General features: G+C 34.2%; 1 protein-coding gene across 4 annotated transcripts in view; it reads right to left on the bottom strand.

The window, feature by feature from the left end:
* FOXP2 (forkhead box P2) overlaps window positions 1-17,889 on the bottom strand; it is a 531,964-nt gene that overhangs the window by 357,967 nt on the left and 156,108 nt on the right. For all 4 annotated transcript variants that reach the window (XM_067746782.1, XM_067746784.1, XM_067746788.1 and 1 more), the window contains one exon: window positions 8,240-8,330. The gene's annotated coding sequence lies outside the window, so the exon portion shown is untranslated. The remainder of the gene's footprint in view (window positions 1-8,239; window positions 8,331-17,889) is intronic.

The raw sequence follows: 17,889 nt of genomic DNA, 5'->3' as shown, positions 1-17,889 counted from the left end.
CTAGAATATATTTATAAGGGACTAAGGCTTCTCAGAGCCTCAGTGTAATGCTCTCCTCATTTCAAGAAAACTTCTTTACACATGATTTTCTGAAGGCAAGTTCACAATGAAAACCAAAATGTCAAAGCAGATAAATGGTTTGAGTCCAGAGTAAATGAGATGCAGTTCTGGAGAGAGGAATGAACTTTAACATTACTGGTTAATCAGAGAGAAATATGTACAGACTAGAACAATGAAGAAAACAAATATAAAATGTAAGGGCACTAGAACACTAGGAATATAAAATTATTTAATAAATATTGGGTAGCTGATTATACTTATAGCCTTGCTACATGAGGAAAACTGAAATGTAGTAACGTCTCTTTGAGTTCACTCACAAGAGAACATGAAGCATGTTTATTCCATTCAGGCTTGCATGCTCTCAGAGTCACCCTGAACCTTACTGAACCCTATGGAGGAAAAAGGGTCACATTTATGGTTAAGAATCAAGCAGTTATTAACTGATAATATTACTTAAGAGGTCAAAAAAGAGTGTCAAAGATTTCTTTAAGATGGCTCATTGCTAATATGAGAGTGTCACGTATGCTTTACATCTAACTGATGACAGTTGAAATCATTATGGCATAAATAGTTCATAGTTGTGAGAACTGATAAAACTACTGGGTACCCAGAGACAAGAAAACATGTATTTAATGACTATAACTAAAATTAAGCATGAATCATTACCTGAGAAATAAATGAATAAAATATATTAGCAGATTTTTTTAAAATGAACTAAATATTTAAGAGGGTATAAACTGAAGTTATCTTGAATTTGGAGAAGCCACAAGAGAAATTACAGAAGAAATTATTAACGTGACAGATTCTTTATAACGTGGAAGAGAAATGCTGTCTTTAATTAGCAAGTTCAGAAACTTTTCTAACAAAACCCTTTTATTGATTTTTCTTCTATAAATATTTACTTTTAATCTGACCCAGGCAATCAAATAACAGATCTTCATTTCCCTGCATCAGTCTTTCCACACATTTTCACACAGGTGCTCAGATCCTTGTATTTTACAAATTAAATATGTCAATACATGTTATCATGGCATCATATGCTACTGTCATCAAAATCTCATAGAACTCCAGATGCTAAGGTCACTGTAACTTCTTTATTCCTCCTCAAGATTATTTCAGATGATAATATATACAAAATAAATATTTTAAAATTCTTCATATAAATCTAACACTTGTATTCAAAAAAGAAAAAAAAAAATCACAGGACAGTGTCCAAAAAAGGGTGTTTTCATGTGAACACATATTTTTAATTAATGAATAAAACACTCAAGTTCACTAGCATCTTTTAGTAGACTAAGGTTTACGGTTATTTTCCAACCTTATGAATCTAGAGTGCGCTTTGGCAAATCCATTCGTGTTGTTTATTAAACTCTCTGAGGCTACTGATCCATGCATTTAAGTGTCAGAAAAAGACAAAGAAAAAATCATCACAGTATTGTAGTCTCAAAAGTTCTTATCCATATTACTTTCATGCAGAGGACCCACTGTTTAAGACCAAAAATAAAATGGCAATTGAGACTTACGCTTAACATTTAATTGTATGGACAAGAATGAATATTTAGGCCCAATATAACAAGAATATTTTTCCCTTGATATACTGAACATGAGAAGTATTCACATCTGTTTCACTGCTTTGCCTTCTTCATGGGCTTAAACCTGCCAAATTATTCCATTTGATTTCAGAGAATTCTCATACGGCAATCTATTTTATTTACTTTATCTTCAATAAAATGGTTCAGTGAGCATTAGCAACTCTGAAACACAGGTTTCAATCAGTCTTCAGGCAAAGGCGTCAATCTATATTAGACCTACTGTGCTCTGAGTTGCAGCTAGAAAGTTGGATAAGGCAGAGCAACGGCAAAAATGCGAGCGAGGCCTAATAAAGGCACAGTGAAGAGAAAGAAAGCTCTCCCCAGGCTATCACAAGCATCGCTTACACAATACCAGGTGCTGGGTTCAACACATGAAGAACTCCTTCATAAGGCTGACAGCTAAAAGGAGGCTTCAGACTCTAACTTTATTTTACATGACACCTACTATTACACCAGAGTAATAGTCCTCTGTACTCCAGCAGCCAGTAGTAAAAACTTGAAATGCCAACAGTTAAAAATGAAGTTTCATACTCACCCCTCGGATATTATAGAGGGGAAAAAAAACCTAAAAACACTCAAACTGCATAGCATTTCTTCTGTAACATTTTTACGCCATCACTAATACAACAGTAGTTTCAGTGGACCCTTCCTTACAGATTTGTATGACATTTTAAATATAGCCGCTGGATTAGATTTTAACCACAAAACAGTCAGTACGTTTGAGCAACAACTCATTTTGGAAAATGATATCATTAAAGACTAATTCCAAGAAATGTGGGGCAGTCCTGTTAGATACCGTGAAAATGTCTCCCAAAGTACAGACTTTGTAATAAGTGATGCTGGTTCATATTTGATATGGGCTGTAAAAAGCAGATTATTGTAATGGTGTTCTTCCCAGCAAATAAGACCATTACAAAAGTACTTAATGTTCAGTTGAATTGAAAAGCAGGCCAGTTAAAAATCCATATTTTGCTATTTTGTATAATGGTATCAAAAATTTGACTAGTGGATCACTCCAACCCACAAATTTAAAACAATAAATGTAAACTCTCTTTTTTATAGGAACAAATTTCCATTTTTTTCCTTTTTTTTTAATATAATGCTGTATTTTTGCCCAGGTTCTATCATCACAGTATAATCAATAGGAGGAAAATTTCGAATGACGGTTTAATGTGAATTTATACAAGAATGTTGTTCTATTACTTGCTGATACATACTTCTCAACTCATTTTTCTGGAGACCAAATGTATTCTTCTTCTAATTTTACATTTCAAAGTACAGCACCCCAATTATGTGTACATATATCTAGATGCTTTCGTGTAATGCTATTCCTTACAACTCTATAAGGACATTAAAGGAGAAGAATGGAAAACTAGCATGACAGATTAGTAGAATAGATTCTTGAAACTCAGATTCTGTAAAGGTAAGAGTGTTTTTAACTATTCCAAACAGCTCTTCTGTAAGAAAACCAGTACCAGACCAGCACCCAGACCTACCCAGACCAACCCAGGAAGCATGACTCTCCAACACTAATGTGATCAATGAACAAGAGACTAAAAGTGGCCTCTGCGTATTATAAAATCAGTATTCCAGGTGAAACCTAAACATTTCACATTTTCTTCTCACTTGGCTCACTTTCTTATAAACATGCATGCCTACCCCATTACATTTACTTTAGAGACCACATATTCAGTATACCATTAATCCTTGTATTCCCTGCAAAGTCCAGGCCAGTAATGAAATTAGTGGAAATAATTTTTAGGGGTAATATAATATTAAATGTATTAATTATCTACTGCTACATAACAAATTACCTCCAAATTTAGCAGGTTTTGACAAAAAAATACATTTATTATGTCACATTTTCTGAGGATCAGGAATCCAGGAGAAGTTCGGCTGGGTGGCTTAGGCTCAGGGTTCCTCAAGAAGATGCAGGGTATTGCCAGTTCCTCCATGTCTACTGGCAAGAGGGCATAGATCCTCACCACGTGAACCTCTCCAAGGCAACTAGCCTCCCCCAGAACAGGTCACGAGACTGAGAGTGAGAGACAGAGTGAAAGAAAGAGAGGGAGAAAGGGAAGGAGGGAGGAAGGAAGGGAAGAAGGAAAGGAGAGAGAAAAAAAAAGGGAAGGAGAGAGGGAGGGAAGGAGGAAGGGAGAGAGAGTGAAAGAGAGAAAGAGAGGAAGGGAGGGAAAGAGGGAGGAAGGGAAGGAAAGAGGAAGGAAGAGAGAGAAAGAGAGGGAGAAAGGGGAGGAGGAAGAAAGGGAGGGAAGGAGGAAGGGGGAGAGGGAGGGAGGGAGGGTGGGAGAGAGAGAGCGAGAGAGCGAGGAAGAAACAGAGAGAAACAGAAACAAGTAAGAACACCCGAAACAGATGTCCTAATATCTTGTATAACCCAATCTGAAAAGCAAAATCCCATCACTTGTACCATATTCTATTCTATCAGCAAGAATGAGCAACTCTGGTAAATGTGGGAGGGAAAAATACAGTTGTAAGAAAACTAGGAGAAGAGGATCATTAAGGTCCATTTTAGAGGCTGCCTACCACAGCCCACCCTCTGGACAATAAACATTCACATTCTTCCCATGTGCAATCAGTTCCAAATATGTAAGTTGTACTGGATTCCTAAAGGTTATTTAAGGGTTGATTGAGGTACACTTCAGATTACTGAGTCAGTGTAAGAGTGGATAATTTATAAAGAACATCCTTTGACATATGATCCTCAAATCAACCACTGTTCTGAATCAAGGAGGTATTTCATATATTTAGAGAATATTTTTTAAGATACTATTTTGTGCAAGGCTACAGGAAATACACACATGATATTATGCAGAAAAAGTCCTGGGTTGCCTAAAAAGGAGGAAAGAACAAGGAAGTATGTAATGGAAGAAGCAGAGATGTAAATGTGCTTTACAGGCATGGAGAAAGGGAAAGAAACAGTAGGGTATGCATTGACAAAGATGTGGGCAAGTGTAAGGCACGTAGTTCAAGGTATACATATCAGTGTTATGGGGAGGAAATGTCGGATACTGGGGTTTTGTCAGATCCTGGAGAGTATTAAATACCAGGGCAGGCTGTTTTAGTCTGGTGGTTAGCCAGCTTAAAATAATGGATCAGTATTAGGCAGGGAGGAATGGCCTGTTAGGATTTATACTGTGAACATAACTGAGAATAAAATTTTACAGTTAGTGACAATATTCCTTTTTTATTAAATCTTACATAATTGTAAAAAACCCTAAAATAATAGGTTAAATGAATTTTAAATTAAGAAATTCAACATGCTGTGGCAGACAGACTCTAGTGTGGTCCCCACATTCATGCCCTGTATAATTCCCTCTCCTTGCATGTAGGCAGGACTGTGACTTGCTTCTAACTAATAGAATATGGCAAAGCTTATGGGATGTTATTTCAATGGTTATGTTAATACATATACACACACATATATATGGCTCCATTTTGCTAGCATTTAGTAGGAACTCTCCTATTGACTTTAAAGAAGCAAGCAACTATGATGTGAACTGCATATGGAGCGGGCCACATGGCTGGGAACTGTGGATAACCTCTAGGACCTGAGGATCTCAGTCCTACAAATGCAATGAACTAGATTCGGCCAAAGCCCAGTAAGTTTGGAAGAGGATCCTGAACTCCAAATGAAAATGCAGCCTGGCCAATATTTTGAGTAGCCTTGTAAGATCCTGAGCTAAGCCATGCCTGGACTCCTGACCTGTGGAAACTGTTAAGATAATAAATGTATGTCGTTTTAAGCTTTAAAATATGTAACATCTTATATAGCAATCAAAAACTAATACACATGCTAATCAAATCACAGAATGTACATTTACAAATTAGTTCCTTTTTACCATTTCATGGACCAAAGTTAGAATGGTATTCTGGGTATACTGACCAGGTGGCCTGGATAATACAGTCAAACTTTGAGATTAATATAATGGAGAACAAAACAACAGCTAACTTTAAAAAAAAAAATGCTTACTATGGCCTTCATATGTATTCAAACATTTAGTCCTCAAATCGATTCTATAAAGTAGGTATTACTATCTCTTTTTTCCAGATTCAGAAATTAAGTGTTAGAGAGTTAAATGACTTGTCCAAGGTTTCACATACGGTAGGTTTGTTTTGGAACCATAATTCAAATCTAGGCAATCTGATTTCCAAGCTTACATTCTCAACAGCTACACTCTATAGCCTCTTTGTTTACAGTCTTATTCACTCTGTTTCATTTTGCCAAGAAATGTATGCACACCATGTATTTGAACACTTGCCCAGCCCCTCCTAGGCCAAATCATCTTCCTGTACAGTTCATTTACTTTTCAATAATTTTAAAATTAGAGCAAATATTTTGTCAGGTATGATGCCTAATTTTTAGCAAGTATTTATGAAACTTACAGCAATTTTCTATATGAAACTTACAGCAATTTTCTCTAAGTATATGAATGAAGTTTATTTCTACTCCACTGAAATAACTAAAACTGATCTTTTATTTGGATTTAATATTCTTGCAATAGAAACTCTGGAAACAATTGTAAATATCATGAAGTAAAATATACATACACACTCAACTAACCATTTACCCATATACACAAACACTCTCAGTTGGAAGTTGTGCGAAATATTTTAGTTCCCGTTTCAGAAGTATAACCTAGGTCAGGTTCTGTAACCTCTCTGAGAGGTAAAATGGGTATAATTGTTCGAAAATAGGAAGATTCAACTGAGTATTTACTTTAGGGATTTCTGGGGGAAAGGAACAGAGGAGTGGTAAGGGAAGAAGAAAATTAGTATTTCTTGAAAATGGCTATGTATTTTCATACATACACAATTACGTACCCTTCTGGGAAAAAGACTCTCTATTTTCTAAAAGTCATTTCTTTCATGGTTCCATGATGTTCACTGTCAGGCAACTCTTACTTATAAACCTAAAATCCCCCGGCTATTACTAAAACAAATGTCCTGTTACTACTCAACAAATGAGAATTTAAATATAAAAGGTCTTACAAAGATGAGATATATCAACATAACCATTGTCTAAAGTAAGCATAAATCACTAACTCAGAAAAAAGAAAGATTGAGCATAAGCAGGTATGGGTTCTAATAACACGTAACAGTTCATTATTAGCTATAAGATCACAACAAGCTATACTACTTTTTCCAAGTCATTGAAATTCTTTGTCTTTTAGTTTCTCCACTTACTAAACAATGACTAATAATGTCAACCTTACTTACATCATAAGCAATGCAAGAGTAAAATTAATAAGTTTAATTAAAGAGCAAAATGAAGTAAAAAGTTGCCAAAGTGTTTCAAAAATCTTACATGCTAAATAAATGCGGAATCGTTTTGCTTGTATGTCGGACAAAATTATAAAGTTGGTACAAAACAAGAAAAATTCCATAGGCAAAAACAGTACCTGAGAAATAATTGACTATACAATTCAAGCACATTGACAAAAATCTCTCAGGGAAGATATGGAGTCTCTATCTAGAGAAAGTTTTAGAAAAGGTTAGAGCAATGCAGTCATCACAGTGAGGATCCTGAGACCTGTCCTATGCTTATGGTGAACCCCTTGATAAAGAATTCTGGTGAGGATCCTGAGACACTTCCTACACTTACGGCGAACCCGCTTGATAAAGAATTCTGGGGTGGAATGGGCAAGAAAAACAAAGAAATCTGAAGAAGTCAGGGCACCAGGGTTCCCCTCTCTTTGGGGGTAAAGACTGGAGAGAAAAATGATGTAAACTCATCAAGAATTTCTTTCAGTTTTCTTTTTATAAGCATATTATTACAGATTTGGCCACCTATAACACACTGCTTGATTGATACCATAGTCAAGAATGACACTGAAAAACTAATTTCACAGAAACTTTATAGAGTAAGAGTGGGAGATAAAGTCTGCATTTCTTGGAAATGCAATTCATGCTGTCTTTGTGGTCCTTATTTTGTACCAAACAATGGATTTAAAGTTATCTAAATTGACATTGTAAATACCAAGGAAAACTACCATTAGATTCAAAGAAGTATAGCATTAAAAAGGAAACAAGTGCTTTCTAAACAGCTGACTTGCTAGGTCTCAAAAAGTTTATTTAAGAAAATCAAACTTTCAAGAAAAAATCATGACTAGTATTCTACTCTTTAGTTGCTGACATTTCTAGATCCTCCCAAAAACCTCAATATCACCTGGGCCTTAATAAAATAATATTGAAAACATCAGTATAAAAGGCCAGCAGAATGGTAACAGAAAATACTCCAAACACTTTTCTTGTCTAGTCATTTCCTTTCAGTATTTCAAAACCAGATTCACATTCCACGTAAATTTGTGTTAATTTTCAAAAACCAAAGTGAGACCAGTTTTAAAAGGAAGAAGGAGCACAGCAAGGCGTGAAACGAAAAACCCAAGAGAAGAGACAGTGGTAAAAACTCCTATTGCCATCCTTGATGTGTCTCTACGGTTCACTGACAATTTTTTTAACCTTTGGGCAAAGATATTTAACCCAAAAATTAAAGGACAAAATAAGTATCAGAAAAACAAAAATAAGCACAACGAACAAAAGAGACTTATCACCGAAAGATCACTTACCTATTTCTTCCAGATCTTCCACAAGACTTTCGAGTCAACCTTGATATGGAGCCCTAGGTAAATTCAATCCCAGCATCACATTAGAGTAGCCCTGTTAACAGAGACAAATAATTGTCACTGCTTTGAAAATTAAGTTTGCATTTATGTCCCAATTAGTTCCATGACTTCATAGAACATAAAACACATTCAAGCATAATGCATTCATTGCTTTGTGAATCTTCAAACGCGCATAAAATTACTTTTCTACATTTTAATTTAGAGAACTTTAAATCCATTGTTTGGTACAAGGCAAAGACCGCAGAAGCAGCACTAGATACATTTCTAAGAAATGCAGATTTTACTTCCGACTCTTACATTGATTTGCCAAGTTTAAACTTTTGATGATTAAATTTTGCAATTTATAGAATAAAATCATTTATGTCTCAAGGTTCCCAACTGAAAACGTGGCTGATTTCAACTGCCTCTTCAGCACATACTTAATGAGCTTTGTAGGCCTTTCCACAATTAACCAATTGGTAGTAAGCATTTTCTCCTTATAATCACAATGTAAGGGTATTACACTAATACTTATTTGAATTTATATTTTCCATACCCATTTCCTACTTAACCACTCTCTTTTCTAGTCTCTTACTTCTTTAATCTGAATGATTTAGCTCATACATTTCTTAGGCTAAAATAAATGTTCTGAAGGTCCAACAACATGATAGGACTTAGTGTATAGATAGCAAATGGACTTCGACTCATAAAACAACTCTGACTGACTGGTAGGGACCACACGAAAAGCTGTAGGGAGACTAAATCTAAGTCTACTACAGGAAAGAGTACTGTGTTCAATTAGCAATGTCTGCCACAGGCATTGAAAATGATGAATGACATCATATGCCATATCTGTTGAACATTTAGGCATTTCAGTAATTTTATTTAAATCATGTCCAAACACTTTTGGCTAAAAATCCTTTCTTCCAATGCAATCTTAGTGAGAGATCAATTAATTAAACAGGTAGAAACGAAACATTCTGGTTGAATCAGGACCCCAAATACTCAGTTCCACCACTATTCTCTCCCCAGTTTCCCTGGAGGTATTCCACGAAGCTTTAGTTATACCACAAAGCATAACTTGAAATCACTGTTTTAGTTAATCTTAAGTATTAGGTAACTCAAAGTCACAGAAATGTAGGTAATTCAAACTCCTGTTGTTAACATTCTAGCATTCTTCCTCTATTGCTTCTGTTCTCTATATTTCTCTCAATGACAAAATTTTGCATAGGAGCAGGCTCCACCCTTGACTTTCCTTGTGTTAATCTTTCTTCCATAATTATTTCTTGCCTGCTATATGCCACCAAAAGATTTCTTATTAAAATATAGCCGTCTAAATTATTTCCTAACTCCATATTGGCTTATTTTCCCCCTTCCTGTATTCATGGATATCAATTTTTCCTAAATCAATCTATAAGTTCTAGATTTTTAAAGAAAACCTAAAAACACATTTTAAAGTATATGCTATAAAAGGTCTATCATTATCAAAGTTAAATTAAAAAATGAAGGGCAAAGAGAAGGAACCCACTCTACCAAACGTTAGGATACACTACAAGGCCGGAGACAGACACTGAGATATAGAGTTCAGAAATAAATCCACATATCAATGCTACCTTTATGTATGATAAGGATGATATCAAAAGTAAAAGAAAAGGTTGCTATTGACTTATTGTATGGAGAAAGAAAAATAGTCTCAGAATATGGCAAAAAGTAAACTTAGCTCCTTATTTCACACCATATACAAATTTGGATTCCACCTAGATTAAAGAGTTTTAAATGTGAAAGTTATCTTTTCAAAGCTAATAGAAAATATTTAGGCGAGTCTTTCTGAGAATTAGAAGTAAAAAGCAATTCTGAAACAAGACCCAAAAAGCATAAATAAAGAGGCATAAAATTGATGGATTTGGCTAATTCAAAATGAGAATTTTTCAGTGAATAATACCATAGGTAAATTTCACAGATAAACTGAGAGAAGACCTAACACAAACAAGGAATCAATATTAGAATAAATACTCAGAAGAAGCTAATAGAAAAATAAGCACAATACTTAAAACGGTATACTTTCTTATAAGGGGAAGACAGAATGGCTCTCAAGTATAGTTTAAAATGCTCAAAATCACTTGTTATCAAGAAGATGCAAATTAAAAACCAATGAGACACCACTTGTCATCAGAATAGCATAAATTTGAATGCTGGGTTCTACCCAGTGTTGGCAAGAATGCAGAAAGACGAGCACTCTCTTGTTTACTGCTGATGGAAGCATAAACAATACAGCTATTCTTAAAAGCAATCTGGAAAACCTAAAATGTCAACCTGTTTTTTATGGACCCAAAACACCCTGTGCTGAGCTCTAGTATAGCATATATCAGCTTAGTTTTAATTTCACTTTTGTATTGACATGTCTTTCTCTCCCACTAGTTTCTCCATTTTCATTAATCAAAATTAATGTTGAAAACTGATAAATCAAGAAATGGCAATAAGAATATCATTTAAAACTACGGATGTAAACACCAGAAACGTGTTGCTTCTGTATAGCTGGACTGGGCAGTGGGAAGGTACAAGGCAGAGGTCTGCTATTTTTCATTATAATACATAAGCCTTCTGTTTTATTTGATTTTTTTAACTCTGTGCATGTATCTCTTTGACCAAAGTCAATTTTAAATACAAAAGAAAAAGCAAGAAGCTAATTTTAAAAATAAACAAAGAACATATCATCATTGCAGCATACAGATTTTATTTTAATAAGCATATATTATTTTAGTAACTTAAACCTCAAGAAAAAAACAAAACATGTCACAGAGTATTGATCACAGTGATCATAATGACCACTTAATTATACACCAAATGATAACTTAAGAATCAAATGATCACTTAACTGGATAAGGGGGGAAAAGCTTAATTAAAAAAAACAAAGAAAAAAAAAAAAAAAACTTAAGCCAGTAAAGAAAACTAAGAAATTGGAAAAGGCAAAAGCAGAGCCAGAGAGGCAAATGAGGACTCTCTTACATTTACACATTCACATGCGTGTATTGGTTGCTGACTATATGCCAGGCACTGTCCGGGCTCTGAGATAAAGCCACAACCCTGCTCTCATGTAGTGTGCAGTACAATGAGGAATATATAAAGGATGATGGTTTCAGTGTGTTGAGAAATATGATGTGTGTATGTGTGTGTGTATGTATATACACACAGGGGCAGCATCCAATTTAAGCTAAGACACTCAAAGATGTCCTGGATAAAAGTTCACAATTACAAACACTCCCTTTTCTAATTTCTTCTAGCCTTTTAAACGGGATTGCAAATTTATTTAAGGTTTGCTGTGGTAGGAGAGGACAGCATCACTCAAACATTCCCAGAGCGTTTGAACTGTCTTCTTTTAAGGAACTGTATTAGATGAAGTGAACAATTACTAGGTGGTTTAATTTTGCTGTATTTATATTTTCCTAGAAGCTCCTGGATACTCAAGAAAGAGATTTAGTTTTCTAATGTGTTACTTGGAACTCTTTGTTTCTACTCTCCTGTCTTTTAATTAATAAAAATGAAGATATGTCCTAAAAGAAATACTATCATTCAATTGTTTTCTAAACAAGAGAAAAAAATACACTGTGCAAACATTAAGTGTAAAAAAAAGTGTCTTTTGAATTCTACTGCAAAATAGCATAATACAAAATCCTCTGTCTAGTGAACGTCATGATTTGGAAAAATATACGCAAAATCTGAAGTAAATAAACAAAATGCATTTGTTATATAGGTCATAATGTGTAACTGACATTCAAAAGTAAAAATTACACTAACATTTTAGATACTGTTTTCACACAGATGTGGTTATAATTTTGAAAATTCAGCATAGGTCTTCTCAGAGAATGGTGAAACCTAAGAATTATTTTCTTATCTCAAAACAAACTAGTTAACTATAACCACATCTGAGAATGTAATAATTGACCATTGGTTACAAAGGCTGATAGTATAACCAATGTTTCAGGGAAGAGAAAATAAACAACCAAACCCCAGCAGAGCAATAAACTCATAGGTTTAATTCCAGTTGTTGGGCAATGTGGACATACGCTAATAGCATAAAAGAAACAATCATAGGCTTTGGAGGAATGGGGAAAGGTTTTCTTAAAATTATTCAGAAGGGAGTCCATATTCTATATGAATAGTTATTCCATTCCTACAAAAATTTATGAAGGGTTTGGAAGGTGTTTTGCAACCGGCATTTTTTCTTTTTGCATCAGGCATTTACATGAGAGGAACATCATATCATTATCATTTTGTACAGATGTTGCAAATATCAAGAAAGGACATAACTAAAATTTTTTAAAGCTGGTTCCACAAAGGCTAAACGCTGTGAAACTGCCCACAGAAATAATAGAGAGCTCACTACAATTAGCATTAATTAATTTAAAGGTAGAAGTAATGCTAGGTCAGTTACATAAAGGATTCTGCTCTCTTAGACTTCACTCAGAGCAAAAGTCAGAGCCGCCGGGTGGAACTGTGTAAAAATACATGACCATATTTACACAAATACGTAAAAACACTTTAAAATCAAATTTCATTTGTTTCTATTCTTCATCGTAGGAAGAACATTTAACATGAGATCTTGGCTCAATAAATTTCTAAGTGCACAATACAGTACAGTTATCTGTAGGCATAATGCTGTACTGCAGCTCTCTAAAATCTATTTATCCTGAATAACCAAAATTTTATATCTGCTGAACAACAATGGTTAATTGCATAAAAGACTTTCTTCCTCTTCAATCATTGCAGTTACTGAACACCTCCTAAGTACCAGGTTTGCTATCTGCTGGAGACACAGAGATAAAAGATATTCTCTCTACTGACTGCGGAAGGACTGGTTAAACATGCAATAAATACGCTTCTGAATGAATGATATTCCCCGAAGCCAAAGATAGATCCTAAGTTAAAATGTGATACCGTGTAAGCAAAAGTAAGCATGGGGTGATACCAACTATAACAGCAATTTGTCTTGTGAAAATAATTATTTATGTGGCAGGAGTAGAAGGTGACACCTCTGTCTGAATTGGAACTAAATGCCCTTCTGAATTTCTCATGAAGTAACAAAAAGAATAATTCTTATATTCTAAAAGCTGGAGACTTTTGAGTATATTGAAATTTTTCTCTATGTTTTATAAAAAAATTACTGGAAGTAAATAATTTTGATGACATTTAAAGTTAGAAAAAAGGTTCATCAAGTGAGCATAACTCACTTTTTACACAACACGTAACTTTCATAAAAAAAACCTTTCAACCTTAGTGGAGCTATTTTATAATAATAATTGTCAGTTATTTGAATGAGAACTATTAAAGTCATATAAACCATAAACATTCAAATATATGCTTCTATAAATCAAACTGAATAATAAATTCCAAAATGACATAAATACTGTTTACTATTTCTAACAGGTTGTGGAAGAAAGAAAAACCACACAGTACTCTTGACACCATTACTAATAGAGTAAAATATTAAAAATTGGAGAAGGGAAAAAAGCACTTCAGGCAATAAAAGTAAAGTATGAATTCTGACCCTAAATTCAAAAACTTTTACAACCATAGGTAATAGGTTGAAAACAAGCTCCTGGGTTCAAACACAGGCTAGAGGTGACTTTAATTAGTTCTACAGAGGCATGTGCTCAGTGGGAGCTCAAAAAACACAGCACTAAGTTAATAAAAGAGAATTTCTTCAAAAACCACTTTAGTTTTTATTGTTGTTTTTGACTGAGAGTATAAGACGAAATTAGAGGAAAATGGCAAAGAAAAATTCAAGAGTGCTACTAGTAGAATTAGTAAAGCAGGTTTAAACACTCATATTACAAAGAACACATAGATCAGATTTCCTTTCACGTCCTTCATTGTAGTACGATGCCTAAGCCTTAAAAAAATGCATGAGACAAAAGTGCTTTCTTTCTCTGTTTCCTTTTATTCTCTTGCTCATCCCTTCCTATTATGGTAATTCCCTCCTTTCCGTTTCACTTGTATAAGAAAGTAAGTATGCTCATTCCTTTTGATGTTGACCAATAATTGTTTTTATTAATATCGATACCGAGTTGAATAGCAGATCAACATTGATGACCTTCAGAGCAAATCCCTGGATCTATAATTTTTTAATTTTCCTCTCCTATTTTCAGTGACAAGAAGGTCTCATTTTCAACAAAAATAACATAATGCTCAAGTCTGGAAACAGGGCTTGGAGAAGTAAGTGGACAACCTTAACGTGGATGAAAATGACTCTGCAGCTGCTTTCTTGATGCTGGAGATGCTTGGTCCATCTCTTTCGAACCAAAAGAAGCATGATGCAGGCAGTCTACAGGACCAGAACTCCAACCTTAGGGAAAGCCTTTAAAAGGATGTAAGAAAGATTTAACGTATTGGGAGTTGTAGGATTTCCCAGTCCTTTGAGGGATCCACAGCCGCAACTATATAAGGAGTCTGATAACCCTGGATGACTTGGAAATTTCATGCTTTCTCAGCCACCTGTCAAATGATTCCATCCCCAAATCCCTTCCTTGACAAATTCATAGTCCTAATCTTATACCAGTTCTCTTGGCTTCTACCACAGTACAATTCATTTATCAATCAGGAGAATCCTCTGCATATTGACGTTTGTCATAAAAAATTTTCAAGGGTAACACCAGCATATTGTCACCCAGGATACAGTATTTGTTTCATAAGTGCTAAATTAATATTAAAGCTACTTAGATTTACGAACCTCTTACTTCCTGCCTATCCACAGCTTTTTATCCAATACTTCTGTTTTCTCAAATTGAATATTCAGCGGAAGTTCCACCAACACTGAGCTACTTCTATCATCTAACCTAATCTACCCAGAACCCGAAATTTAAAAAAAAATTTTTTTCAGAAAATGTAATCTCTTGAATGAAATGCAACTTGAATTGAGCAATGTTTTTTTTTTTAACTTTTTATTTTATATTGGAGTATAGCCGATTAACAATGTTGTGATAGTTTCAAATACACTGCAAAGCGACTCAGCCATACGTATACATGCATCCATTCTCCCCCAGGCTCCCCTCCCATCCAGGCTGCCACATAACCTTGAGCTGAATTCCCTGTGCTATACAGTAGGTCCTTGTTGGTTATCCTTTTAAATACAACAGTGTGTACATGTTGAGAGCAATGATTAAGAAAATCACTTCCACTGGAATGCACTGGGTCAAGCAATGGATTCTGAAGTCAATTTATTGTCAGTAAAGAAAATAAAGTCAGAATGTAGGTTCAAAGAAGCTAGATCAGGTGAAGAGGTATGCCCATTTTACAGTACTGAATCTCTCTTCAATTCTGCTTACTTCACAGGTGTACTTATTTCATCTGTTTACAGAAGCTATTCCATACATTTATTAAAGTAAAACAACACAGCTATGTAAGTTACGAAACAAAATGCTTTGATTGAATTTTCTTACATAATCTTGTATCTAATTCAATATAGGTTGTTCAAATTTCAGGCTGGCAGCTTTAATAAAAACATTACCTTCTCTTTCTTTTTTTCTTTCACTAAAAGAACAGTCATCGTTTATCTGATAGCTAACTCTTATGTTGTTTATGTATTGCTGACAATAATTCTTAATCATCATTTGATTCTGGGAGTTTATTTTATTCTATGCCCCGGGTGAATGCTTATAACTCTAAGATGAGATTCATATAAAGGCCCCCAATGCATTCAAATCACTAAGAAATAGTCCATTTCATAGATAAAACTATCTATTACGCCAATTCTTCTTTCTATTTTTTTAATCAAAAATTGGTGGATATTTTACCACCATACAGTGTGAAATAAAGCAAATTATCAGGGTCAACAAGTGATAAAATTTATGTGAGCTAAAAATCACAAAAGCATCATTAGTTTTAGAATTGAAAAAGAGATTGTGATTATATGAATATATTGCCAGAAACTTTAAAAAACACTGTTTTTTCAAATATTCATGTAAACACAGCTTGAAAATTGACAGGGTAGAGCAGCAATTTGACAGCGCTGTACCCTTTTCTGTGTATTTTTATTTAGATGAGAATCTGTAGGGAACTGGATTCCAAGTATAATCTGGTGGGTTCTTTTCTAATGGTTTTTAGCCACAAAAACATATCTGTAGGCCAACATTTATTGAGGATTTATGATGTATAAGCACTGCGCTTGGAGCTTCCCAGATACCAAACCAAACTGACAAGAAGCTCACCAGGAATTCACAACAGTTAAACATATATCCCTGAAGATTCAGCAGGAAATCTAAAATCCCATTCTCATACAGTTTTCTGAATTATCTTAAAGTACTCTTCACAGCATATCAAGCCTAACGTTTTACAAAACCATTTCAGGGGTACCATTTGAAGAGCCACAGAAGTATACCAAAGACAAGACAAAAATATTTGCACGTATACTCACTTAGCTATTGAAAATGTTTCTCAATCAATTATTCAACCGTGCTAGATTCTTATTAACCAATATCAGTCTTCCTTACAAAGAACTTTCCTGATGATAATTTCTAAGCACTTAGGTACCTATATGAAAGGGGAGAAAGTAGTTAAACTCTTTATACTTTCTTAACGTGGCTGTATCCATCATTTCAAATGTTAATTTTAGCAACTCCACTATTTATTTTTATTTCCAAAACTTCCATAGGATTATTGGATTAACAAAGATTTACTGAGATATCTGGATACAATGTGTTTTTGAAAACATAAATAGCTTTCTCATTTGGCCTATTTATGTACAAAATCTCAGAGAATGTATTTAAAGAGACATACCTTATACATGGTTAGAGAACTACAGTTATTATTTGTGTGGGTCATGTTATATCATAGAATGAGAAAATTAATTTATCATTGAGTCAGTTATAGAAATATGAAGCATTCTAGATAAGCTAGCTATTTCTGTATTATATAAATGAAAACTTATACTTGGTAGGATACAAATAAATATGGTTTACTTTCTGGAAAAATAAATAGTAACTTGAAAGTCTACTGAGATAGTCAACTACAGTATTTTAAAAATAAGTGGAGTTTCTGGCTGACTCTTCAAATACAACCCAGAAAATTCAACTTTACAGAATTATCTTTCCTTCCATTAAGACTGATCACAATTTTTTGTTTTCTTGAGTTTTTTATTTGTAAATAAAAGTATCTGCCATAAGTAAGCTCTAAATATTTGTCTGAAATTGAATGAATGAATGAATGATCATTACCTTAAAAACATATGGCTCTAGATTATGAAATGAAGTAATCTCTGATGGACAACCTTAAATGTATCCCTAATGCTGGTGGGGGGAAATATAATTCTGAAATGCCTGTTTTATTGACAGTCATGAACAACAGAAGGACCAAAAGGCTTTTAAAAATACATCAAAAAGAGCTGCATTAACTCATTTAAGAGACTCATATTAGTAGAATCACAATTTAATGGTATTAAAATAAATTCTGAAACAAACCCAATAGAATCATGTAATTTGCACATCAAATATAAACTGTTTAACTCAAGAATAATATGTACTAATAAATAAGGAAAAGGAGATCCTTAACTGTCACTTCTACTTTCTCATCCGGCATCTTTAATTTTCATTACAAATGTAAAACACTTTCCTTTCTACAGT

This window comes from Pseudorca crassidens, chromosome 8 (genome assembly GCF_039906515.1).
Source record: "Pseudorca crassidens isolate mPseCra1 chromosome 8, mPseCra1.hap1, whole genome shotgun sequence".
NCBI classification, from domain to species: Eukaryota; Metazoa; Chordata; class Mammalia; order Artiodactyla; family Delphinidae; genus Pseudorca; species Pseudorca crassidens.
This window is presented reverse-complemented; position numbering and strand designations above follow the sequence as displayed.